This window comes from Artemia sp. Qi Xiang Cuo, chromosome 7 (assembly GCF_049724085.1).
Source record: "Artemia sp. Qi Xiang Cuo chromosome 7, ASM4972408v1, whole genome shotgun sequence".
NCBI classification, from domain to species: domain Eukaryota; kingdom Metazoa; phylum Arthropoda; class Branchiopoda; order Anostraca; family Artemiidae; genus Artemia; species Artemia sp. Qi Xiang Cuo.
In genome coordinates, this window is record NC_142800.1 from 7,161,241 (window position 1) to 7,186,010 (window position 24,770).

At 34.3% G+C, this 24,770-nt stretch overlaps 1 protein-coding gene across 1 annotated transcript in view; it reads left to right on the forward strand.

Annotated features, from left to right (window-relative positions):
• Window positions 1–24,770, forward strand: part of LOC148949897 (angiotensin-converting enzyme-like) — a 114,520-nt gene that overhangs the window by 22,670 nt on the left and 67,080 nt on the right. The gene's annotated exons all lie outside the window — the stretch shown is intronic.

Below are 24,770 nucleotides of genomic sequence, written 5' to 3' on the forward strand. Positions count from 1 at the left end.
ATCACGTTCTTTGTCCTCCAAATTTATCGGTTTCGATTGTTTCTGTTCACGAAACAGAAAGTGATATAGACCACCTACCAATTTCCATTTCGTTTGATATCTCTCTGTCACCAGATTAATTAAAAAAAACTTTTCCACAAAATAGGTTTTTCAAAGAAAAGTAAAAAACTCCATTAAACAAAAAATGAGTAAAAATAAAATCAAATAATTTACCAAGCATGAAAGTACCACAAATCAGCATCGACAAATAAATGAAACCCAAAACGAACAGAAATTACAATAATTAACCAAGTCAAACTCAAAACGAGAAAAAATTACCATAAGTTGGGTGCAATACCCCTGTGCCTTCCCAAGGCCAGAACATAATTTGCATTTTACTGAAAAAATATAAATGTTTTTACTTTTAAAACTTTAATAAATCAAATAATATTAACATTTTTATTACTAAATATCAGTATATGTAGATTTAACTGACAATGCACATTCATTTGTATCTTTTCAGTAAAGTGCAACTTTTGTTCTGGCCTTGGGAAGGCATAGGGGTTTTGCACCGAATTTATGTTAATTTTTGCTCGTTTTGAGTTTGACTTAATTAATTATTGTAATTTCTGTTCGTTTTGGGTTTCATTTATTTGTCGATGCTGATGTGTGGTAGTTTCACGCTTGGTAGATTATTTGATTTTATTTTTGCTCATTTTTGGTTTAATGGAGTTATTTATTTTTTTTTGAAAAATTTATTTTGTGGAAAAAGTTTTTAATTAATTTCTGTTAGTTTTATATTTACATAGTCTTTTAAGTGAAAAAGAAAATAATACTTTAGATCTTTTCGTTTTTTAAGACTTTATAGTATGGCCTGCTATTTGTATGCTGGAGAAAAATTTTCAGCAATTTTTAACAACATACACACTTTTAAAAATCTGAACACAAATAGTACTGATTAATTTAGTTTCATATCTCCTCTAGTTGACGTGAAATGGAAAACTTGATACCATTCGCAAAAAATCTGTTTACTTTCTTTGATTGCTTGTATAAAGTTACGCTATTTTGATTTGGTTAATTTTTAATCGCAGAAATGGGTGGTTGGGCGTGGTAGGGTGGGAGTGTAAGGGGGATTAGTTGCCCTCAAATTACTTTCGACTATTAAAAAGGGCATTGGCCCTTTCTATTTTCAGTCGAATGAGCCCTTCGATACGAAGTGCCCTGGTCTAAACAACAACAGCAACAAAAAATAATACATTATACCCACTTCGATCTTTACTATAAAAATGTCAAAACCTTCCAATCACTTTCGACTTTTAAAAAGGGTACTAAGCCTTTCGATTTCCAATCGAATAAGCCCTTTTGGAAACGACAACGCTTTCTATAAACACCTTATATGCCCCCAGGGCACAAATTACAACCCTTACCCTAAAGTCTGTTACGGTGGTTGTCATCCTCTAAGACCGAATTTCCAGAACTTTCAACTACGTTAAACAACATGGCTCATGGCTATCTAAAAATTTTGATTGGATGTGTTTGGGGAAATGGTGGGCGTGAGAGGGGCGGTAGTCGCTCTGCAATCACTTTCAACTATTAAAAATGGCCCTCGCCCTTTCAATTTCCAATCAAATGAGAACTTTTGAAGTTTCTACGACAAAACTTTCAATAAAAGTCTTTTATGCCCCCAGGGCATAACTTACAACCCTTGCCCTGAGTGTTGGGGGGGGGGGGTGTCATTCTCAAAGACCTAATTTCCAAAACTTTCTACTACATTTAGCAAAATGGCTATCTGAAAATTTTGATTGGATGTGTTTGGAAGAATGGTGGGCGTGATAGGGGGGTTAGTTATCCTCCAATCACTTTCGACTTTCGAAATGAATGAGCCCCTTTTGAAGTTTTACGAAAACTCTATTTACAAGAACCTTATATACCCCCAGGGCAGAACTTACAACCTTTGCCCTTGGGGCTCTGGAGGGTTTATCATCCTTAAATACATAATTTCCGGAACTTTCAACTACGTTGAACAAAATGATTATCTCTAAACTTTGATTGAATGTTTTTGGGGAAATGGTGGGCGGAAAAGGGGGGGTTAATTAATCTCCAATCACTTTTTACTATTAAAAAGGGCAATTTCAAATTCCAATCAAGTGAGCCCTTTTTGAAATTTCTATAACATCTTTCTATTTAAACTTTTTATGCCCCCAGGGCATAACTTACAACCCTTGCACTGAGGGCTCTGAGGGGGCTATCATCCTAAAAGACCTAATTTCAAGAACTTTCAACTGCGTTGAACAAAATGGATATCTAAAAATTTTGATTAGATGTGTTTGGGAAAATGGTGGGCGTGAGAGGGGCGTTAGTCGCTCTCCGATAACTTTCAACCATTAAAAAAAGCACTAGCCCTTACAATTTCCAACTGAATGAGCCCTTTTGAAGTTTCTACGTTTTCAAGAAAAACCTTATAGGCCTCCACGGCATAAATCACAACCCTTACCCTGACGGATGGGGGGGGGGGGGTTCATCCTTAAAGACCTAATTTCCAAAACTTTCAACTACGTTGAATAAAATGGCTATCTAAAATATTGATTGGATGTGTTTCGAGAAAAGAAGGGCGTGGGAGGGGGGCTAGTTGCCTTCAAATAACTTTCGACTATTAAAAACGGCACTAACCCTTTGAATTTCCAATTGAATGATACCTTTTTCAAGTTTCTACGACAAAGATTTCAATAGAAAACTGTTATGCCCCCAGGGCATAACTTATAACTCTTGCCTTGAAGACTCTGGGGGGAGTGTCCTGCTCAAAGGTATAATTTTCTGAACTTTGAACTGCGTGGAACAAAATGGCTATATCAAAATCTTTATTGGATGTGTTTGGGGAAATGATGGACGTGGAAGGGGTGTTAGTTGCTCTCCAATCACTTTTGACTATTAAAAAGGGCACTAGCCATTTCAATTTCCAATCGAATGAGCCCTTTTTGAAGTTTCTACGAGAACGCGTTATATAAAAACCTTATATGCCCCCTGGGATTAATTTAAAACCCTTGCCCTAAGGGTTGTGGGGGACTGTCCTCAAAAACATAATTTCTATCTGGAAATCAACTACGCTGGGCAAAATGGCTATCCCAAAATTTTAATTGGATCTGTTTGGGGGGACGCTGTGTCTGGAAGAGGTGTAGGTCACCTTCCAATTCCTTTCGGATGTTGAAAAGGGCACAAGCCCGTCCAATTTCCAAGCGAATGAGCCCTTTTCGAAGTTTCTACAACAACTTCTTCGATACGAAGTGCCCTGCTCTAAAAGAAATCATTAATAAATAATACATTGCGCCAATATCGTTCTGATATGCCCCCAGGGCATAACTTAAAACCCCTGCCCTGAGGGTTTCGGGGGAGTGACCTCCTCTTTACTTAGTCCCTGTTTCTTGTCTCGTTCTCGAGTTTCCCCGTTCTTTACTTAGGCAGCGCGATCGCGCTGCCTATGATTTATACAACAACTTTCTATATAAACCTTATATACACCCAGGGCAGATCTTACAACCCTTGCACTGAGGGCTCTGAGGGGGTTATCATCCTAAAAGACCTAATTTCCAGAACGTTCAACTACGTTGAACAAAATAGGATCTCAAAATTTTGATTGGATATGTTTGGGAAAACGGTGGGCGTGAGAGGGGCGTTAGTCGCTATCCAATCACTTTCAACCATTAAAAAAGAGCACTAGCCCTTTCAATTTCGAATTGAATGAGCCCTTTTCAAGGTTCTACGATAACGCTTTCAATAAAAACCTTATATGCCCCAGGGCGTCACTTACAACCCTTCCACTAAGGGCTCTGAGGGGCTTATCATCCTAAAAGACCTAATTTCTGGAACTTTCAACTACGTTGAACAAAATGGATATCTCAAAATTTTAATTCGATGTGTTTTGGAAAATGGTGGGCGTGAGAGGGGCGTTAGTCGCTATCCAATCACTTTCAACTATTAAAAAAGGCACTAGCCCTTTCAATTTCCAATTGAATTAGCCCTTTTGAAGTTTCTACGACAACGCTTTCAATAAAAACTTTATATACCCCCAAGGCATAACTTACAAACCTTGCCCTGAGGACTTTGCGGGGGAGGGATTGTCATCCTTAAAGACCTAATTTCCAAAACTTTCAACTACGTTGAATAAAATGGCTATCTAAAAATTTAGATTGGATGTGTTTGGGGAAAAGGTGGGCGTGAGAGGGATATTAGTTGCCCTCAAATCACTTTCAACAATTAAATAGGGTACTAGCCCTTGGAATTTCAAATCGAATGAGCCCTTTTTCAAGTTTCTACGACAAAGATTTCAATAAAAACCTTATGTGCTCCCAGGGCATAACTTATAACCCTTGCCTTGGGGGTTGTGGGGGAGTGTCCTCCTCAAAAACATATCTTCTATCTGGAAATCCACAACACTGAACAAAATGGCTATCTCAAAATTTTTATTGGATGTGTTTGTGGGAATGATGAGCGTAGGGGGAGGGGCTAGTTGCCCTCCAATCACTTTCGACTATTAAAAAGGGCACTGGCCCTTGGAATTTTCAATCGAATGAGACTTTTTTAAAGTTTCTACGATAACACCTTCTATAAACAACCCCTATATGTCCCCATGACATAACTTACAACCCTTGCCCTAAGGGCTGTGGGGGACTGTCCTCAAAAACATAATTTCTATCTGGAAATCAACTACGCTGAACAAAATGGCTATATTAAAATTTTGATTGGATTTGTTTCGGAAAATGGTGGGCGTGGTAGGGCTGTTAGTTGCCTTCTAATCACTTTCGACTATTAAAAAGGCCACAAGCCACTCCAATTTCCAATTAAATGAGCGCTTTTCGGAGTTTCTACGACAACTTCTTCGATACGAAGTGCCCTGCTCTAAAGGAAAAAATTAATAAATAATACCTTGGGCCAACATCGTTCTTTTATGTCCCCAGGGCATAACTTAAAACCCTTGCCCTGAGGGTTGTGGGGGAGTGTCCTCCACAGTCCCTGTTTCTTGTCTCGTTCCCGTTCCCGTTCTTTACTTATACAACGACTTTCTATATAAACCTTATATACACCCAGGGCATAGCTTACAACCCTTGCACTGAGGGCTCTGAGGGGGTTATCATCCTAAAAGACGAAATTTCCAGAACGTTCAACTGCGTTGAACAAAATGGATATGTAAAAATTTTGATTGGATGTGTTTTGGAAAATGGTGGGCGTGAGAGGGGTGTTAGTCGCTATCCAGTCACTTCAACTATAAAAAAGGCACTAGCCCTTTCAATTTCCAATTGAATGAGCCCTTTTGAAGTTTCTACGACAACGTTTTCAATAAAACTTTATATGCCCCCGGGGTATAACTTACAACCCTTGCCCTGAGGGCTGTGGGGGGAAGGGTTGTCATCTTTAAATACCTAATTTCCAAAACTTTCAACCACGTTGAATAAAATGGCTATATAAAAATCTGGATTGGATGTGTTTGGGAAAAAGGTGGGAGTGAGAAGGGGGTTAGTTGCCCTCGAATCACTTTCGACTATTAAATAGGGTACTAGCCCTTTGAATTTAAAATCGAATGAGCCCTTTTTCAAGTTTCTACGACAAAGATTTCAATAAAACCTTATATGCGCCCAGGGCATAACTTATAATCCTTGCCCTGAGGGTTGTGGGGGGATGTCCTCCTCAAAAATATATGTTCTATCTGGAAATCAACTACGCTGAACAAAATGGCTATCTCAAAACTTTTATTGGATGTATTGGGGGGAATGATGGGCGTGGGGGGGGGGGGCAAGTTCTCCATCCAACCCATTTGACTATTAAAAATGGCACAAGCCCTTTTAACTTCCAAAAGAATGAGCTTTTTTTGAAGTTTCTACGACAACGCCTTCTTTAAAAACCTTATATGCCCCCAGGGTGTAACTTAAAACCCCTGCCCTGTGGGCTGTTGGGGAGTTTCCTCCTCAAAAACATATTTTCTATCTGGAAATCAGCTATGCTGAACAAAATGGTTATTCCAAAATTTTGATTGGATGTGTTTGGGGAAATGATGGGCTTGGGGCTTGTTGCCCTCCAGTCACTTTCGACTATTAAAAAGGGCACTAGCCACTCCAATTTCCAATCGAATGATCCCTTTTCGAAGTTTCTACGACAACTACTTCGATACGAAGTGCCCGAGCATGGAGAAAAAAAAACACACAGTTCGTTTGAATTTCCAATTCAAATTGATTGGAGGTAGTTTCCCTCCAATCCCTTTTGACCATTAAAAAGGGCACTAGCCCTTTGAATTTCCAATCGAATGAGCCTGCTTTGAAGTTTATACGACAACGCCTTCAATAAAAACCTTATATGCCCCAAGGGCATAACTTAAAACCCTTGCCTTGAGGGTTGTGACGGAGTGTCCTCCTCAAAAACATATTTTCTATGTGGGAATCAGCTACGCTGAACAAAATGGCTATCTCAAAATTTTGATTGGATGTGTTTGGGGGAATGATGGGCGTGGGGGGAGGCTAGTTGCCCGCCAATCACTTTCGACTATTAAAAAGGGCACTAGCCCTTCGAATTTACAATCGAATGAGCCTGGTTTAAAGTTTCTACGACAACTCCTTCTATGAAAACTTATATGCTCCTAGGGCATAACTTAAAACCCTTGCCCTGAGGGTTGTGGGGGAGTTTACTCCTCAAAAACACATTTTTTATATGGAAATCAACTACGCTGAACAAAATGGCTATCTCAAAATTTCAATTGGATGTGTTTGGGGGAATGATTGGCTTGAGGAGGGGGGGGGGCCTAGTTGGCCTCCAATCACTTTCGACTATTAAAAAGGGCACTAGAACGCTCAGTTTCTAATCGAATGAGCCCCTTTTGAAGTATTTACGACGACCCTTTCTATATGCCCTGCTTTAAATAAAAAAAAAAAAAAATAAAATGTATATTGTGTCAAAATTGATATTAGCCTATATGCCCTAAGGGCATAACTTAAAACCCTTGCCCCCAGGGTTGTGGGGGAGTGTCCTCCTCAAAAATATATTTTCTATCTGGAAATCAACTACGCTGAACAAAATGGCTATCTCAAAATTTTGATTGGATGTGTTTGGGAGAATGACAGGCGTGGGGAGGGCTAGTTGCCCCCCAATCACTTTCGACTATTTAAAAGGGCACTTGCCACTCCAATTTTCAATCGAATGAGCCCTTTTCGTAGTTTCTACGACAACTCCTTCGATACGAAGTGCCCGGGTATGGAGAAAAAGCCAAAAACACTTTGCACCCACATCGTTCTTTACTTAGGCAGCGCTAGCGCGCTGCCTATTATATCTCACGCGTGAGTCATAGATGGTTTACCAGGCGAAATTGAAATAAGGCTAATTGGGCACTCTACATTTCTATTCTTACAGATCTTTTGTCTACTAAAAAGGTTCCATTTCAGCTACTTCAGGTTGGATCTAAATTCGTAAATGATAAGAATTTTTTGAACAAATATTATTTTGATATTATATCATGTATAAAGGAAGCCGAAAGAGTGGCCGTTCCAAAGGAACGTGTAAAAATTTAATACGCGGAAGCCTGAATGGTCGTGGGACCTAGGTCTATAAAAAATAAAAAATAAAGCCAAATTTTGACTGCGTATATGGGTTTATTGCGGACGGCTACTCAACGGCGTAGTATTTGAGCTTAAACAGAAAACTAAACTAGAGCATAAAAAGTATTTACGGTGTGCAAAATCTAAAATTTGTAAGTTCCCGACAAGTAATTTAGATTTGAAAAAGGTAGTAAATTCAGATAAAATTGATGATACTTTTTCAACGAATACCCCAATTAGCCCTGCTGCTTGGTGCAAATATTAAGATCAGATTTTTAGCACCGTAAACCATCTCGCTGATGCTACATTTATGAAGCTTCTTAATTTTGCGCTTCCTACCTCACTCCGCCAGAACCAGATCCTCCCAGTTCATTTATCTTCGGTGGTACTAGCTATAAAGAAGCTCAAGTCAAGTTCTACTGATGGGGATGGCATAAGTGCAAAACAACTAAAGGTTGATTGTTCAGCTCTTGCCCAACGTCTACAACTTCTTTTCCAAACGTGCTTATGTACCTCATTTGTGCCTGAAAGTTTTTTTGTGCGGAAGAGTTAACTCAATTTTGAAAAAAAGGAATAATTCCGATTGAGTGTACATATTACTGAAAATTCTCGAGTATCTTCTCCTCCGTTCAGTTAACTCTTCCGCATACTTCGATGAAAACCAGATCGGGTTTTCAGCTGGGGTAGGTTGCCAGCAAGTACATCGAGTTTTGGCGAAAGTTCTTACTGAGGTGACTAAAAATGTATTCGAGTTACATTTATGCACCTTGGATCGCTCCAAGGCCTTTGACACAGTTACCCATTCCCGAGCTACTTTTACCGTTTTAGTCACGGTATTAACATTTCGGTGATTTTTCTTCTTAGATATTGGTATTCCAATTCTTTTTTTTAGATTAAAATGGACATGAGTGTTTCCGAAAGCAAAATTCCATTGCGGCGTGGGGTCCGGCAGGGTGCCGTCCTTTCTCCTTTTATTTAAATTTTATCAAATTTTGTATGTCATCTGTTCTTTTTCTATCCCATCCACTTGCATTCTTAATTCCGTTAACATCTCTTATCTTGCTTATGCAGATGATATCCTTTTGATCAGTAGGACTAAAAAGGGGCTTTCCCTGTCTGTCTCAACAATAGCATCTAAACTTCATACAATTGGACTTTCTCTTAATCTTTCAAAGTGTGTCTCATCTAATAGTAATAATATGACCTCTCTAGTTTGCGGATCTTTTTCTCTCCCGTCGGTTCCTTCTTTCCGGTGGCTGGGTATCAATATTAGTGAAACACTAAAATCTTTCGGAAAGCTCGTCGTCGCTGATTGCAAGAAGAAAATACAGTTAAGTTATTCTTAAATTGCTGAATAGAAATTCTCTTGCTAAATTACATTTGGTTTTTACAGATCACTCGGTTTTGTTTCTGTCTGGAATTTACCCTATTTTTCACCAAAAAGACATCAGCTCAGTTCATTCCTATTATTTCCGGTTTTCCCGCTTTCTATTGTTTCTACTTCCATGGTATAGAAATCAGAATCTCATATCTGTTTACGGTCTTCCAGATATTGGGTCAAGGCTTACGGGACTTGCCAGTAAACTACCCCAGTCTACATATAAGTATCTGCCAGCTCACAGTGGCCTTACTCGTTTGCTGTAGTTTTTGTTCTTTTTTGTTGTTTGAAGTGTTGTTGAAGTTGTTTGTTTTGTATTTTTTTTCCGCAACAGTAATTTAAATTCGTTACATTCATGAACAGGTAATATTCAAACATTTCAAATATGAAGGTCAAAATTATTAAATGACGCTCCATTAAGTCCTGGTTCGCTGTATTAAATCTTGGTCAGTTTTTTGTCATAATTTTTTTTTTTTTTTTTTTTTGCATCTTGAATGTTTTTCTTTTCTTTTGTTACTCTGCTCTTGTGAAGTTTTTAAGTTTTATGTACTCATGTATGTAGTGTATTATCTACTTTTTTCGTTATACTCCACAATTATGATTTTTGTATATGATGTGGGTTAAAAATAAATTATTATTATAGTGGTAGTAGCTTGTCCATTCCAATTTGAATGAACAACATTTTTTTCATTTCATAAATGCCCGAGATATTGTTATTTATTGTTTTATGCCTGCAATAAATTTCGAGGTCAACTTCAGTTTCGAAATTGAAAAAATTAAAAAGCGAATAAGAAGTCTCTTAGCAACAACTATTCTAAGCTAATCTAACTATTAGCTGAGTAACCTAGAAACAAAATCGCTGTTCTTTGTTTATAATCAGATATCTGATTTTCCAAGAAAAGAGTTGTCTTAGAATAAAATTCAGGATGATTATTCCTTTTTTTTAGTTCTATGACGAAGGTGGCATAGATAAACAAAACACATCCCTATTATATTCAAAATATCTTTCCTAAAAAGTTTGTTTACTAAGGCTTTTAACAATAAAGTAAGAAAGTGCTTGATATTTCTGGAATATCTGAGGAGCCTGAGAAAACCTGAAATTCGAGGGAATTTTAGGCTGATGGTGACAGTCTAGAACAGTGATGCAATATCATGTAGATAACTCACACAACAATCCCCCGTTATTAGCGGATTAATTAAAAAAAAACATTTTCCACAAAAGAAGTTTTTCAAAGAAAACTAAAGATCTATATTAAACCAAAAATGTGGATAAATACGTCAAATAATTTTCCAAGTGTAATATGCCACAAATCACATACAATGTAGCTGACCCCCCTCCCATGTCTTATGAAGACCAGAACATAATTTGCACTTTACTGAAAACAATCCTATTATTTCTCATAACATCGAAAAAAATAAAAAAAGACTCTCATTAGCAAGATTACTGAAGTAACAGCAACTGAATATACATGTATATATATATATATATATATATATATATATATATATATATATATATATATATATATATATATATATATATATATATATATATATATATATATATATAGACAAAAGAAGAAGTTTATGTCCCACCACCGGAACAGTTAAAAGAAACAAAGGTGGTCATCAATGCCTACCATTCCTTGGAATATCAAAAACTTGGACTTAAGAAATCGTTGCAAAAAAAAGAAGTGTCCGTCCCATTACCATAACAATTAATAGAAACCAAGGTTCGGCGATATGTCTTTCATAATGACAAAAGACAAGCTGAGGCAAAAGTTAAAGGTCTAATAAAAAAAAAAATTCAAAGGCACTACTTCTAATTTATGGTCCATTTTGACATGATGACATCAAGAAAAGGCTCAAATTGTCTTCGTTTAGAAGACAAGCGATAATGAGAATTCATATGTATATATATATATATATATATATATATATATATATATATATATATATATATATATATATATATATATATATATATATATATATATATATATATATATATATATATATATATATATATATATATATATATATATATATATATATATATATATATATATATATATATATATATATATATATATATATATATATATATATATATATATATATATATATATATATATATATATATATATATATATATATATATATATATATATATATATATATATATATATATATATATATATATATATATATATATATATATATATATATATATATATGTATATATATATATGTGTGTGTGTATATGTGTGTATATGTATATATGTGTGTATATATATATATATATGTATATATATATATATATATATATATATATATATATATATATATATATATATATATATATATATATATATATATATATATATATATATATATATATATATATATATATATATATATATATATATATATATATATATATATATATATATATATATATATATATATATATATATATATATATATATATATATATATATATATATATATATATATATATATATATATATATATGTATATTACCCATTTATCCCATTTATTACCCATTATTAAACATACAAAATGTTGTAAATGGAGTACAAGAGAAAAAAAAATAACAACAAAATATCCAAAGAAAACTCAACTACAGAAAAACAAGATTAAGAACCTTACTAGGACAACTTTTTTTTTTACAAATTTAAGTTATTACGACGTATAACGAAGAGTGGCTTGGTTCAAATGCCTTTGCAAATCGATTACGGCGATTCAGTACGTCTATAAGCGGGTCGGTTATACCATACTTCAGAGCCATTTTCGAATTCCTCATCCAAATTGGAAGACGAAGCAGATACTTGCCATATCTATAAAAAGTAGACCGAATACTGCGGCGATCAGACGAAGTAAATATTTTTCAAAACGGAGATAGGGCTAGGACATGTGGCAAAACAAAAGCGTTATACACCCTTGCGAGTAGAAAACGGTTGAAGTGGCACTTCATTGAAACGAGAATTCCATAAGCTCTTCGTGTCTTTACAGCGAACAACGAAACAAGGCAATCGCGAGTTTTTTTAAGATCACTACATATTGGAAGGCCGAGGTACATTATCTTAGACAAAGACTTAATTGTATAAGTTCCGAAATTAACATCAACTGGTACACTATCTTTAACGCGACTATTATATACGAGAACTTCACTCTTCTGGGAATTGAAAGAAAGACCTATGTTACCGTACTCCTTGCTCAAAACACGGAAAGTCTCTTCGATGCCTACAACTGTTCTACTCGCGTTCAAAATGTCGTCAGCATAATCGATCGGTGAAACATTGAGACCTCTAAAGATACAAGTAGACTGAACTGGTTCTTGCGATGAAATAATACTATTATTGAATAGCGGTGGCGAAGTAAGTGCCCTTTGGCGTGTTCCCTTTTTTACGGGTATAAGACTAGAAGATAGGGCTATATATATATATATATATATATATATATATATATATATATATATATATATATATATATATATATATATATATATATATATATATATATATATATATGTGTGTATGTGTGTGTATGTGTGTAAGTGTGTGCGTGTGTGTGTATGTGTGTGTGTGTATTTGTGTATGTGTTTGTATGTGTTTGTATGTGTGTTTGTGTGTGTGTGTGTGTATATGTGTGTGTTTGTGTGTCTGTGTGTGTGTCTGTGTGTGTGGGTGTGTGTGTGTGTGTGTGTGTGTGTGTGTGTGTGTGTGTGTGTGTGTGTGTGTGTGTGTGTGTGTGTGTGTGTGTGTGTGTGTGTGTATGTTTGTGGTATATCCCCACTACATAAAATTTTTCTACGCGGTGGCATAAAATTTATAAAAGCCGGACTTTTTTTCTATTCTTGACTTACTTGACTTGACTTAAGTCCCATCCGTCCTTTAAGGTCGTCTTGGGGCCTCTTTCTTCGTAACGGCGTGGATGTGCCTTCTGTATGCTTCACGGTCTTCTGCTAGGCGAAGAAGGTCCGAGGGAATTTTCTATTCCCTCGATTACAATTCATTTTAAAGGGTTATTGTTTTGAAAGCTTAGATAATTTGCAATAACACATAACGCTTGTTCTAAAAAGCTTTTCAGTAACTAAGTTCCAGGCTGATACAATAGATGACAGAAACATGGATAAAGGTGCATTAAAACAGGCTGTTTTGAAGAATATTAAGGCTTATATCTGTTCTGAGACTTGCGATTTTAATAAGTCTACAGCTGCAGCTTTCACCAAAAGGAGAAGATGCCTTTATTATTGTTTACTAATTTCAGTTGAATTCTATTCATTTACCCAGCACTAATTAGATTGCTGCTAAGACTTCTATTTGCAGGCTGATCAAAAATTGCTAAAGAATAGGAGCATTCACCCTTTCCCAATGATTTTCGGCAAATTTTCATTGTATTTTTCAATCCATGGAAAATGCAAATCAAAAGTCAAAAATATAATTAAATAAATAGATGGAATTTCAACTATTGAATGATAGCATAATTATTAGCATAAATCGAAAAATTTAAACTATAGCACCACAGAAAATAACATACGAAAAATTTGTACTAGGAGCATAAACCTTAGTCTTTAAAATAAAAAAAAAAAATTCTTGGGTCATTATTTTCCTTCTTGAGTAATTCTGACTGTCTGGACCTTCTGGACTGAGTGACTTTTCTGACTTTCTGACTAAGTGTCTGACTACTTTCTGGACAGACCCCTATAACAATGTAAAAGTCCCGCTGGTTTTAAAACATTCTGACTAATTAACTTTAGATAACAGTAGAAATGACCCTATTGATCGTAGATACACTGCGCGCTGCCATCTATAATTTAGTCTAACGCTGAAGGTACATAATTTATTCAAGGATAATCGATCCACAAGAGGGGAACTAAATTTCTGAGAACTTGATTTGCATAATCGAGGGGAATTATTGATTTACGAAAGGGGAATTAAGAAACAAATATGGCTCCTTTGATCTTAGGTCTGAGGGATAAACGATCTTTAGGTCAGAGAGAAAAACTAATATTCTATTTTTAAATATGGCTTCATTGATATTTAGTGTCAGGAATTAGAAATGACTTCACTTGTTATCTTGGAATTATGCGAGAGTCTAAAGAGATAGAAAAATCCTTTTTTAAATACGGCTTCTTTGATCTTTACTTGTCACAGTTACATTTTCTTGATTTTTCAAAGTTCATTTTGAATTTCTTTCGTTGAAATGTAAGAGTTGGAATATTTCAGTAGTGTTTTGTTGTGGTTTACCTTGTCACAGTTGCATTCTCTTGATTTTTCAAAGTTCATTTTGAATTTCTTTCTTTGAAATGTAAGAGTTGGAATATTTCAATAGTGTTTTGTCGTGGTTTACCTTGTCACACTTACATTCTCTTGATTTTTCAAATTTCATTTTGAATTTCTTTCGTTGAAATGCAAGAATTGGATTATTTCAGTAGTGTTTTGTCGTAGTTTACCGTGTCAAAGTTACATTCTCTTGATTTTTTAAAATTCATTTTGGATTTCTTTCGTTGAAATGCAAGAGTTGGATTATTTCAGTAGTGTTTTGTCGTGATTTACCTTGTCAAAGCTATAGTGTCTTGATTTTTCAAAGCTCATTTTGAATTCCTATCGTTCAAATGCAAGAGCTGGAATATTTCAGTAATGTTTTGTTGTGGTTTACCTTGTCACAGTTATATTCTCTTGATTTTTCAAAGTTCATTTTGAATTTCTTTCATTGAAATGCAAGAATTGGATTATTTCAGGAGTGTTTTGTCGTGGTTTACCTTTTCACAGTTACATTCTCTTGATTTTTGATAATTCATTTTGGATTTCTTTCATTGAAATGCAAGAGTTGGATTATTTCCTTAGTGTTTTATTGTGATTTACCTTGTCACAGCTATAGTCACTTGGTTTCTCGAAATTAATTTTGAATTCATATAGCTGAAATGCAAGAGCTGGAAAATTTCGGTAGTGTTTTGTCTCGGATTACCTCGTCACAGTGACATTTTCTTGGCATTTCAAAGTTCATTTTGAATTTCTTTCGTTGAAATGCAAGAGTTGGAATATTTCAGTTGTGTTTTGTTGTGGTTTACCTTGTCACAGTTACATTCACTTAATTTTTCAAAGTTCATTTTGAATTTCTTTCATTGAAATGCAAGAGTTGGAATATTTCAGTAGTGTTTTGTCGTGGTTTACCTTGTCACAGTTACTTTCTCTTAATTTTTCAAAGTTCATTTTGAATTTCTTTCATTGAAATACAAGATTCGGAATATTTCAGTAGTGTTCTGTTGTTGTTTACGTTTTCACAGTTATATTCTCTTGATTTTTCAAAGTTCATTTTGTATTTCTTTCATTGAAATGAAAGAGTTGGAATATTTCAGTAGTGTTTTGTTATGGTTTACCTTGTCACAGTTACATTCTCTTGATTTTTCAAAATTAATTTTGAATTTCTTTCATTGAAATGCAAGAGTTGGATTATTTCAGTAGTGTTTTGTCGTGGTTTATCTTGTCACAGTTACATCCTCTTGATTTTTAAAAGTTCATTTTGAATTTCTTTCATTACAATGCAAGAGTTGTAGTATTGCACTTGTGTTTTGTTGTGCTTTACCTTGTCACAGTTACATTCTCTTGATTTTTCAAAGTTAATTTTGGATTTCTTTCCTTGAAATGCAAGAGTTGGAATATTTCAGTAGTGTTTTGTCATGGTTTACCTTATCACAGTTACATTCTCTTGATTTTTCAAAGTTCATTTTGGATTTCTTTCCTTGAAATGCAAGAGTTAGCATTTTTCAGTAGTCCTTTGTCGTGGTTTACCTTATCATACTTCTATTCACTTTATTTTTAATAGTTCGTATCGGACTTTTGTCAAGGAAATGCAAGATCTAGAATGTTTTAGGAGTTTTTTGTAATGCTTTACCTACTCAAATTTAAAGTTTCTTAATTTTTCAATGTTATGTTTTGATTTAATCACTTTGCAAGCAAGACTTGGAATATTTAAGTAGTGTTTTGTCGTGGTTTACCTTGTCACAGTTACATTCTCTTGATTTTTCAAAGTCCATTTTGGATTTCTTTCATTGAAATGTAAGAGTTGGAATATTTTAGTATTGTTTTGTTGTGGTTTACCTTTTAACAGTTACATTTTCCTGATTTTTCAAAGTTCATTTTGAATTTCTTTCGTTGAATTGCAAGAGCTGGACTATTTCAGTAGTGTATGGTCGTGGTTTACCTTGTCACAGTTACATTTTCTTGATTTTTCAAAGTTAATTTTGAATTTCTTTCATTGAAATGCAATAGTTGGAATATTTCAGTCGTGATTTGTCGTGGTTTTCATTGTCAAAGTTACATACTCTAGATTTTTCTAAGTTATTTTTCGAATTCTTTCGTTTAAATGCACGATTTGGACTATTTAGGTATTGTTTTTTCGTGCTTTTCATTGTCACAGTTACATTCTCTTGATTTTTCAAAGTTCATTTTGAATTTCTTTCGTGAAATGCAAGAGTTGGAATATTTCAGTACTGTTTTGTCGTGGTTTACTTTGTCAATGTTACATTCTCTTGATTTTTCAAAGTTCATTTTGGATTTCTTTCATTGAAATGCAAAGATTTGGAATATTTAAGTAGTGTTTGGTTGTGATTTACAATGTCACAGTTACATTCTCTTGATTTTTCAAAGTTCATTTTGAATTTCTTTCATTGAAATGCAAGAGTTGTATTATTTCAGTAGTGTTTTGTCGTGGTTTACCATGTCACAGTTACATTCTCTTGATTTTTGAAAATTCATTTTGGATTTCTTTCGTTGAAATGCAAGAGTTGGAATATTTCAGTAGTGTTTTGTAATGGTTTACCTTGTCACAGTTACATTCTCTTAATTTTTCAAAGTTCATTTTGAATTTCTTTCGTTGAAATGTAAGAGTTGTAATATTTCAGTTGTGTTTTGTTTTGGTTTACCTTGTCACAGTTACATTCTCTTGATTTTTCAAAGTTCATTTTGAATTTATTTCATTGAAATGCAAGAGTTGGAATATTTCAGTAGTGTTTTTTTCATGGTTTACCTTGTCAAAGTTACATTCTCTTGATTTTTCAAAGTTCATTTTGGATTTCTTTTATTGAAATGCAAGAGTGGGAATATTTCAGTAGTGTTTTGTTGTGGTTTACCTTGTCACAGTTACATTCTCTTGATTTTTCAAATTTCATTTTGGATTTCTTTCGTTGAAATGCAGGAGTTGGAATATTTCAATAGTGTTTTGTTATGGTTTACCTTATCACAGTTACATTCTCTTGATTTTTCAAAGTTCATTTTGAATTTCTTTCATTGAAATGCAAGAGTTGGATTATTTCAGTAGTGTTTTGTCGTGCTTTACCTTGTCACAGTTACATTCTCTAGATTTTCAAAGTTCATTTTGGATTTCACTCATTGAAATGAAAGAGTTTGTATATTTTATAAGTGTTTTGTTGTGGTCTGCCTTGTCACACTTATATTTTCTTTATATTTGAAATTTTACTTTAGATTTCTTTCGTTAAAATGCAATAGTTGGAATATTTCACTAGTGTTTTGTTATGGTTTACCTTGTCGCAGTTACATTCTCTTGATTTTTCAAAGTTCATTTTGGATTTCTTTCATTGAAATGCAAGAGTTGGAATATTTCAGTAGTCCTTTGTTGTGGTTTAGCTTGTCACAGTTACATTCTCTTGATTTTTCAAAGTTCATTTTGGATTTCTTTCATTTAAAAGCAAGAGTTGGAATATTTCAGTAGTGTTTTGTCATGGTTTACCTAATCACAGTTACATTCTCTTAATTTTTCAAAGTCCATTTTGGATTTCTTTGATTTAAATGCAAGAGCTGGAATATTTCAGTAGTGTTTTGTTGTGGTTTACCTTGTCACAGTTACATTCTCTTGATTTTTCAAAGTTCATTTTGAATTTCTTTCGTGAAATGCAAGAGTTGGAATATTTCAGTATTATTTTATTCGTGGTTTACTTTGTCACACTTACATTCTCTTTATTTTCAAAAGTTCATTTTTTATTTTTTTTGTCGAAATGCAAGAGTTGGAATATTTCAGTAGTTTTTTGTCGTGGTTTACCTTGTCACAGTTACACTCTCTTGATTTTTCAAAGTTCATTATTGATTTCTTTTGTTGAAATGTGTTTTGTTGTGCATTACCTTGTCACAGTTACATTCTCTTGATTTTTCAAAGTTCATTGTGGATTTCTTTCGTTGAAATGCAAGAGTTAGAATATTTCAGTAGTGTAGCGTCGTGGTTTACCTTGTCACAATTACATTTTCTTGATTTTTCAAAGTTCATTTTGGATTTCTTTCGTGAAATGCGAGAGTTAAAATATTTCAGTAGTTTTTTGTAGTGGTTTACCTTGTCACATTTACATTCTCTTTATTTTTCAAAGTTCCTTTTGTATTTCTGTCGTTGAAATGAAAGAGTTTAAATATTTCAGTGGTGATTTGTCATGGTTTACCTTGTTACAGTTACATTCTCTTGATTTTTAGTATTCATTTCTGATTTATTTAATTAAATTGCAACAGTTGGAATATTTAAGTAGTGTTTTGTTGAGCTTTACATTGTCATAGTTTCATTCTCTTGATTTTTCAAAGTTCATTTTGAATTTCTTTCGTTGGCATGCAAGAGTTGGAATATTTTGGTAGTGTTTTGTCGTGGTTTACCTTGTCATAGTTACATTCTCTTGATTTTTCAAAGTCCATTTTGGATTTCTTTCATTGAAATGCAAGAGTTTGAATATTTCAGTAGTGTTATGTTATGGTTTACCATGTCACACTTACATTCTCTTGATTTTTAAAAGTTAATTTTGAATTTCTTTCGTGAAATGCAAGAGTTGGAATTTTTCAGTATTGTTTTATTCGTGGTTTACTTTGTCAAAGTTACATTCTCTTGATTTTTCAAAATTCATTTTGGATTTCTTTCGTTGAAATGCAAGAGTTGGAATATTTCAGTAGTGTTTTGTCGTGGTTTACCGTATCACAGTTACATTCTCTTGATTTTTCAAGGTTCATTTTGGATTTCTTTCCTTGAAATGTGTTTTGTTGTGCTTTACCTTGACACAGTTACATTTTCTTGATTTTTCAAAGTTCATTGTGGATTTCTTTCATTGAAATGCAAGAGTTGGAATATTTCAGTAGTGTTTGGTCGTGGTTTACCTTGTCAAATTTAGATTTTCATTATTTTTCAAAGTTTGTTTTCTATTTGTTTCTTGAAATGCGAGAGTTGGAATATTTCAGTAGTGCTTATTTGTGATTTAACTTGTCATATTTACATTCTCTTAATTTTTAAAATATCATGTTGTATTTCTGTCGTAAAAATCAAGGAGCTGAAACGTTTAAGCACAGGTTTGTTGTGGTTTACCTTGTAACAATTATATTTTCTCGATTTTTCAAAGTCAGTTTTGGATTTCTTTCATTGAAATGCATGAGTTGGAATATTTCAGTAGTGTTTTGTTGCGGTTTACCTAATCACAATTACATTCTCTTGATTTTTCAAAGTTCATTTTGGATTTCTTTCGTTGAAATGCAAGAGTTGGAATATTTCAGTAGTGTTTTGTTGTTGTTTATGTTGTCACAGTTACATTCTCTTGATTTTTCAAAGTTCATTTTGGATTTTTTCTTATTGAAGTGTAAGAGTTGGAATATTTCAGTAGTGTTTTGTTGTGGTTTACCTTGTCACAGTTACATTCTCTTGATTTTTCGAAGTTCATTTTGAATTTCTTTCGTGAAATGCAAGAGTTGGAATATTTCAGTATTATTTTATTCGTGGTTTACTTTGTCACAGTTACATTCTCTTGATTTTTAAAAGTTCATTTTGGATTTCTTTCGTTGAAATGCACGAGTTGGAATACTTCAGTAGTGTATTGTCGTGGTTTACCTTGTCACACTTACATTCTCTTGATTTTTCAAAGTTCATTATTGATTTCTTTCGTTGAAATGTGTTTTGTTGTGCTTTACCTTGACACAGTTACATTTTCTTGATTTTTCAAAGTTCATTTGGATTTCTTTCGTTGAAATGCAAGAGTTGGAATATTTCAGTAGTGTTTTGTTGTGGTTTACCTTGTCACACTTACATTCTCTTGATTTTTCAAAATTCATTTTGGATTTTCTTCGTGAAATGCAAGAGTTAAAATATTTCACTAGTGTTTTGTCGTGGTTTACCTTGTCACAGTTACATTCTCTTAATTTTTCAAAGTTCATTTTGAATTTCTTTCGTTGAAATGAAAGAGTTGGAATATTTCAGTAGAGGTTTGTCGTGGTTTACCTTGTCATAGTTACATTCTCTTGATTTTTCAAAGTTCATTTTGGATTTCTTTCATTGAAATGCAAGAGTTGGAATATTTCAGTAGTGTTTTGTTGTGGTTTACCTTGTCACAGTTACAGTCTCTTGATTTTTCAAAGTTCATTTTGAATTTCTTTCGTTGGCATGCAAGAGTTGGAATATTTTAGTAGTGTTTTGTCGTGGTTTTACCTTGTCAAACTTAAACTTTCTTGTTATTTCAAAGTCCATTTTGGATTTTTTTTGTTGAAATGCAAAAGTTGGAATATTTCTGTAGATTCTCGTCATGGTTTAATTTTATTTACTTAAATCCTCTTACCTTTTCAATGTTAATTTTGAATTTCTTTCTTGAAATACAATAGTTGGAATATTTCAGTAGTGTTTTATTCGTGGTTTACTTTGTCAAAGTTACATTCTCTTGATTTTTTAAAGTTTATTTTGGATTTCTTTCGTTGAAAGACAAGAGTAGGAATATTTTAGTTTTCTTTTGTCATGGTTTTTCGTGTCACACTTATATACCCTTGACTTTTCAAAGTTCATTTTGGATTTCTTTCGATAATATGTATTTTGTTGTGCTTTACCTTTACACAGTTAGATTATTTTGATTTTTCAAAGTTAATTTTGGATTTGTTTCGTTTAAATGCCAGAGTTGAAATATTTCAGGAGTTTTTGGTTGTGGTTTACCTTGTCACATTTGGACTCTCTTTATTTTTCAAAGTTTGTTTTCGATTTGTTTCTTGAAATTCGCGAGTTAGAATATTTCACTATTGCTTTTTAATGATTTAACTTGTCATTGTTACATTATCTTGATTTTTCAAATATAATGTTGTATTTATGTTGTAAAAATGAAGGAGCTGAACCGTTTCAGCACAGGTTTGTCATGGTTTACCTTGTCACAATTATAGTTTCTCGATTTTTCAATGTTCGTTTTGTATTTCTTTAATTAAATTGCAAGAGTTGTAATATTTCAGTAGTGTTTTGTTGTGGTTTACCTAATCACAGTTACATTCTCTTGATTTTTCAAAGTTCATTTTGTATTTTTTTCGTTGAAATGCAAGAGTTGGAATATTTCAGTAGTGTTTTGTTGTGGTTTATCTTGTCACAGTTACATTCTCTTTATTTTTCAAAGTTCATTTTGGATTTTTTCTTATTGAAGTGTAAGAGTCCGGTTAGGTTAGGTTTTTTTGAAAAAGCGCAAAATGTTCAAGTTCTCTTCTGAATTTTCTTAAAGAAAAGAAAAAAGCTACAGTCCAATTCTAAGTTTATCCAAAGAAAATAAAAAATCTCCGACCTTTCAATAAATATTCTAAGCATTTGACATGCTAACATATCCTAAAATAATGGAAATATAACAAAGTAATGAATAATACATTTTTGATCAAATAATAACATGTAGCATATTAACACAAAAATATGTTTCAGACATTATTATACATTATTAACATCGTTGAACAACTTTGGACATTTTGAATCTGTTCCATAAAATAATTTATCATGTTCTCTTTTGATACTAGAGTTACTCGCTTCTCTTAGTTCATAACCAGTAGAATAATCATTCATCCATTTTGTGTCATATACAATTTTTACAAGGGTGTCACCTACTGGCTCAATCTGCATTTCTTCTTTAGTATTATTTGATTCATTGACTATTTGATCTATAGTAGTATTAATGCTCACTTATGCTTCATTTTCCATCAATTTATCTTTATAATCATTGATGATGTTGAATACCAATGCCCTTTTTATTTTACCAGCGATTTCACTGTCTATTCTCACACTTTGTTTACACAGGTAACAGTTCTGGCAGGTAGCCATGATCTGATTTATTACACGAGTGCAGCAGTAGGTCTGTCTTTTTCTCTTTTCTTTAGTGTGAACTGTAATACCGGAACCATGAGAGTATGATCTGACAAGAGCTAGCTTGTAAAAAGAACAATTAGCAAGATGACCATCTTCATCAAATGACATTACTAAGTTGTAATTTTTCCATAGCACTATCTTCTCTTATGGTTTCACTCTCACATATCCACCTTGAGCAATGTTGAATGGTTTCGATAGTCCAAAGAAATTTAGCTTTTCACTATCATGACAACGCACACATACATTTCCAATAAGATCTCCATTAATGCTTGTCTCATAGTTTAAATAACGATCTATGTCGGCATTCATCACGACCATGATTTTATCATGTGTACACACTTTCGCTGAATAATTCATTTTCACTTTTTTTTCTAAGTATGATACAAGGTGTTTATCCTGCCAAAGTGTGAAAATTACTGATTTAATACCTACATCTAACTAGATAGTGTCGACAAGCTGCCATAGAGTATCACTGGGACAGCCGCATAGTCTCTATGACCAACCATAGAGTATAAATGATACAGCCATATGAATAAATATTAATAAATAAATAGAAACATTTCTCCATGTTTAAGTTAGGTTGGATTAGGTTAGCTTATCATGAGCCCCCCCCCATCTCCCAAAGGCCCTCCGGATCCCCCCAAGGGCCCCCCGGTCCACAAAGAGCCCCCTTCCTCCCATCCCCCTCCCTTTCCCACTACATAGAAATACAAAAACCATAACCTAACCTAATCTAAAATATGGTTTTTGTATTTCTATGTAGTAGGAAAGGGAGGGGGATGGGAGGGAGGGGGCTCTTTGTGGCCCGGGTGCCCTTGGGGGGACCCGGGGGTCTTTGGGAGGGCACTAAGCTAACCTAATCCAACCTAACTTAAACATGGAGAAACGTTTCTATTTATTTATTAATATTTATTCATATGGCTCTTAATAAATCATATCATGGCTACCTGCCAGAACTGCTACCTGTGTAAACACAGTGTGAGAATAGACAGTGAAATCGCTTGCAAAATAAAAAGGATATTGGCATACAATATCAACAATGATTATAAAGATAAATTGATGGAAAATGAAGCATAAGTGAGCATTATTACTACTATAGATCATATAGTCAATGAATTAAATAATACTAAAGAAGAAAAACAGATTGAGCCAGTAGGTGACACCCCTGTAAAAATTGTATATGACACAAAATGGATGAATGATTATTCTACTGGTTATAGACTCATAGACTCATAGACTCATTTATTTATAAACAACTATCGTAGCAGTGGCCGAAGCCCCGACTAAATGGCGCTGTTTAGTACATTGCATAAAACTGGTCACTGGCGGTTTAAATAACTGACAAAAAAAGGCACGAAAGAATTGCTGTGACGGGTTGTTCGACACTTTGGCGGCACTAGTTGATTTTTATGGCGGGTGTTGGCGGTGATAGGTGCAGGAGGGGGAAGCAACGAACGGTGTTTCTGGGACGAAAGAAGGGACTGCCCAAAATTGCACATTAACTGTAAGCGCCTATCACGCAACGTTGGCAGTCGTAAGGTACTAAGGGCAGCCTCATAAGAGTTGTATTTCGGGCCTAGTATCACTTTCACTGCCCGTTTTTGAATGGCTTCCAGATCTTCACTTAGGTATTCAATATTATGAGCCTGAGGGCCCCACACAGGACACGCATATTCAAGGATTGGGCGCACATACGTGACGTAAACCGTCTTCAGCTGACTTTGTGAGAAACCCAGTCGGCGCAAGGTAATTAGCGACTGTAATGCGTAACTACCTTTTTTCACCAGACCGGCGATGTGCGCGCTAAATGAACAGTCGTCACTGAAAGTAACCCCGAGAATCACTGAGGTTGAGGTAGTAGGGTACCAAGGAACCGGGCATGAGAGGTCACGCTTAAGCGGATTAAACCTCATGACTTTTGTTTTATTCATATTAAGCTGGAGGTCATTAATGCTACACGCCTCGAGAAAGGAGTTCCTGATCTCACTGCTGAACTGGGGATACACGTCTGACTTTACAGCAAGATATTTCAGAAGTAGGGAGAGATCGTCCACGTATTTGAATCTGTCTTCAAACTCGAGGATAATGTAGTTAATTACCGCTAAAAACAAAAGAGCTGCCAGCTTAGTGCCTTGTGGTGCGCCACACGTTAGTTCAGCCCACTCAGAGTTTAAGTCACTAGGGAAGAGAGCATAGACACACTGACAGCGGTTACGCAGGAAGTCAACAACTAAGAGCAAAATATGCTTCCTAGCGCCCATCTTTTTGAGGTTATTTGCTGCTGTATAGTGGCGGATCAAGTCAAAAGCCTTACGATAGTCGACTAAAAGCAGGTCAACGAGGCTACTGCCTTTGTCCAACCACTCGGTAATCAGGTGGTAGAGACGTACTAGATAATGCGTCGTACTACTCCCTTTCAAGCAGCCGTACTGAAACGGATCTAGGGCTGGCTGAACTTGGGCTAGGAGCTCTCTATAAATAAAAGATTCAGTCACTTTAGCCATATTAGGCGTAATAGAAATCGGACGAAGCTGATTGCAGGACTTCGGGTCTTTGACTTTAGGTAAGACGCGGACGTAGGCTTTTTTCCAAGCACTCGGGAATTTGTGCTCCTTGAACGACTGATTGATCACTGATGAGAGTGGTTTTGCTAAAAACATAGAATATTCTCTTAAAAGTTTTACTGG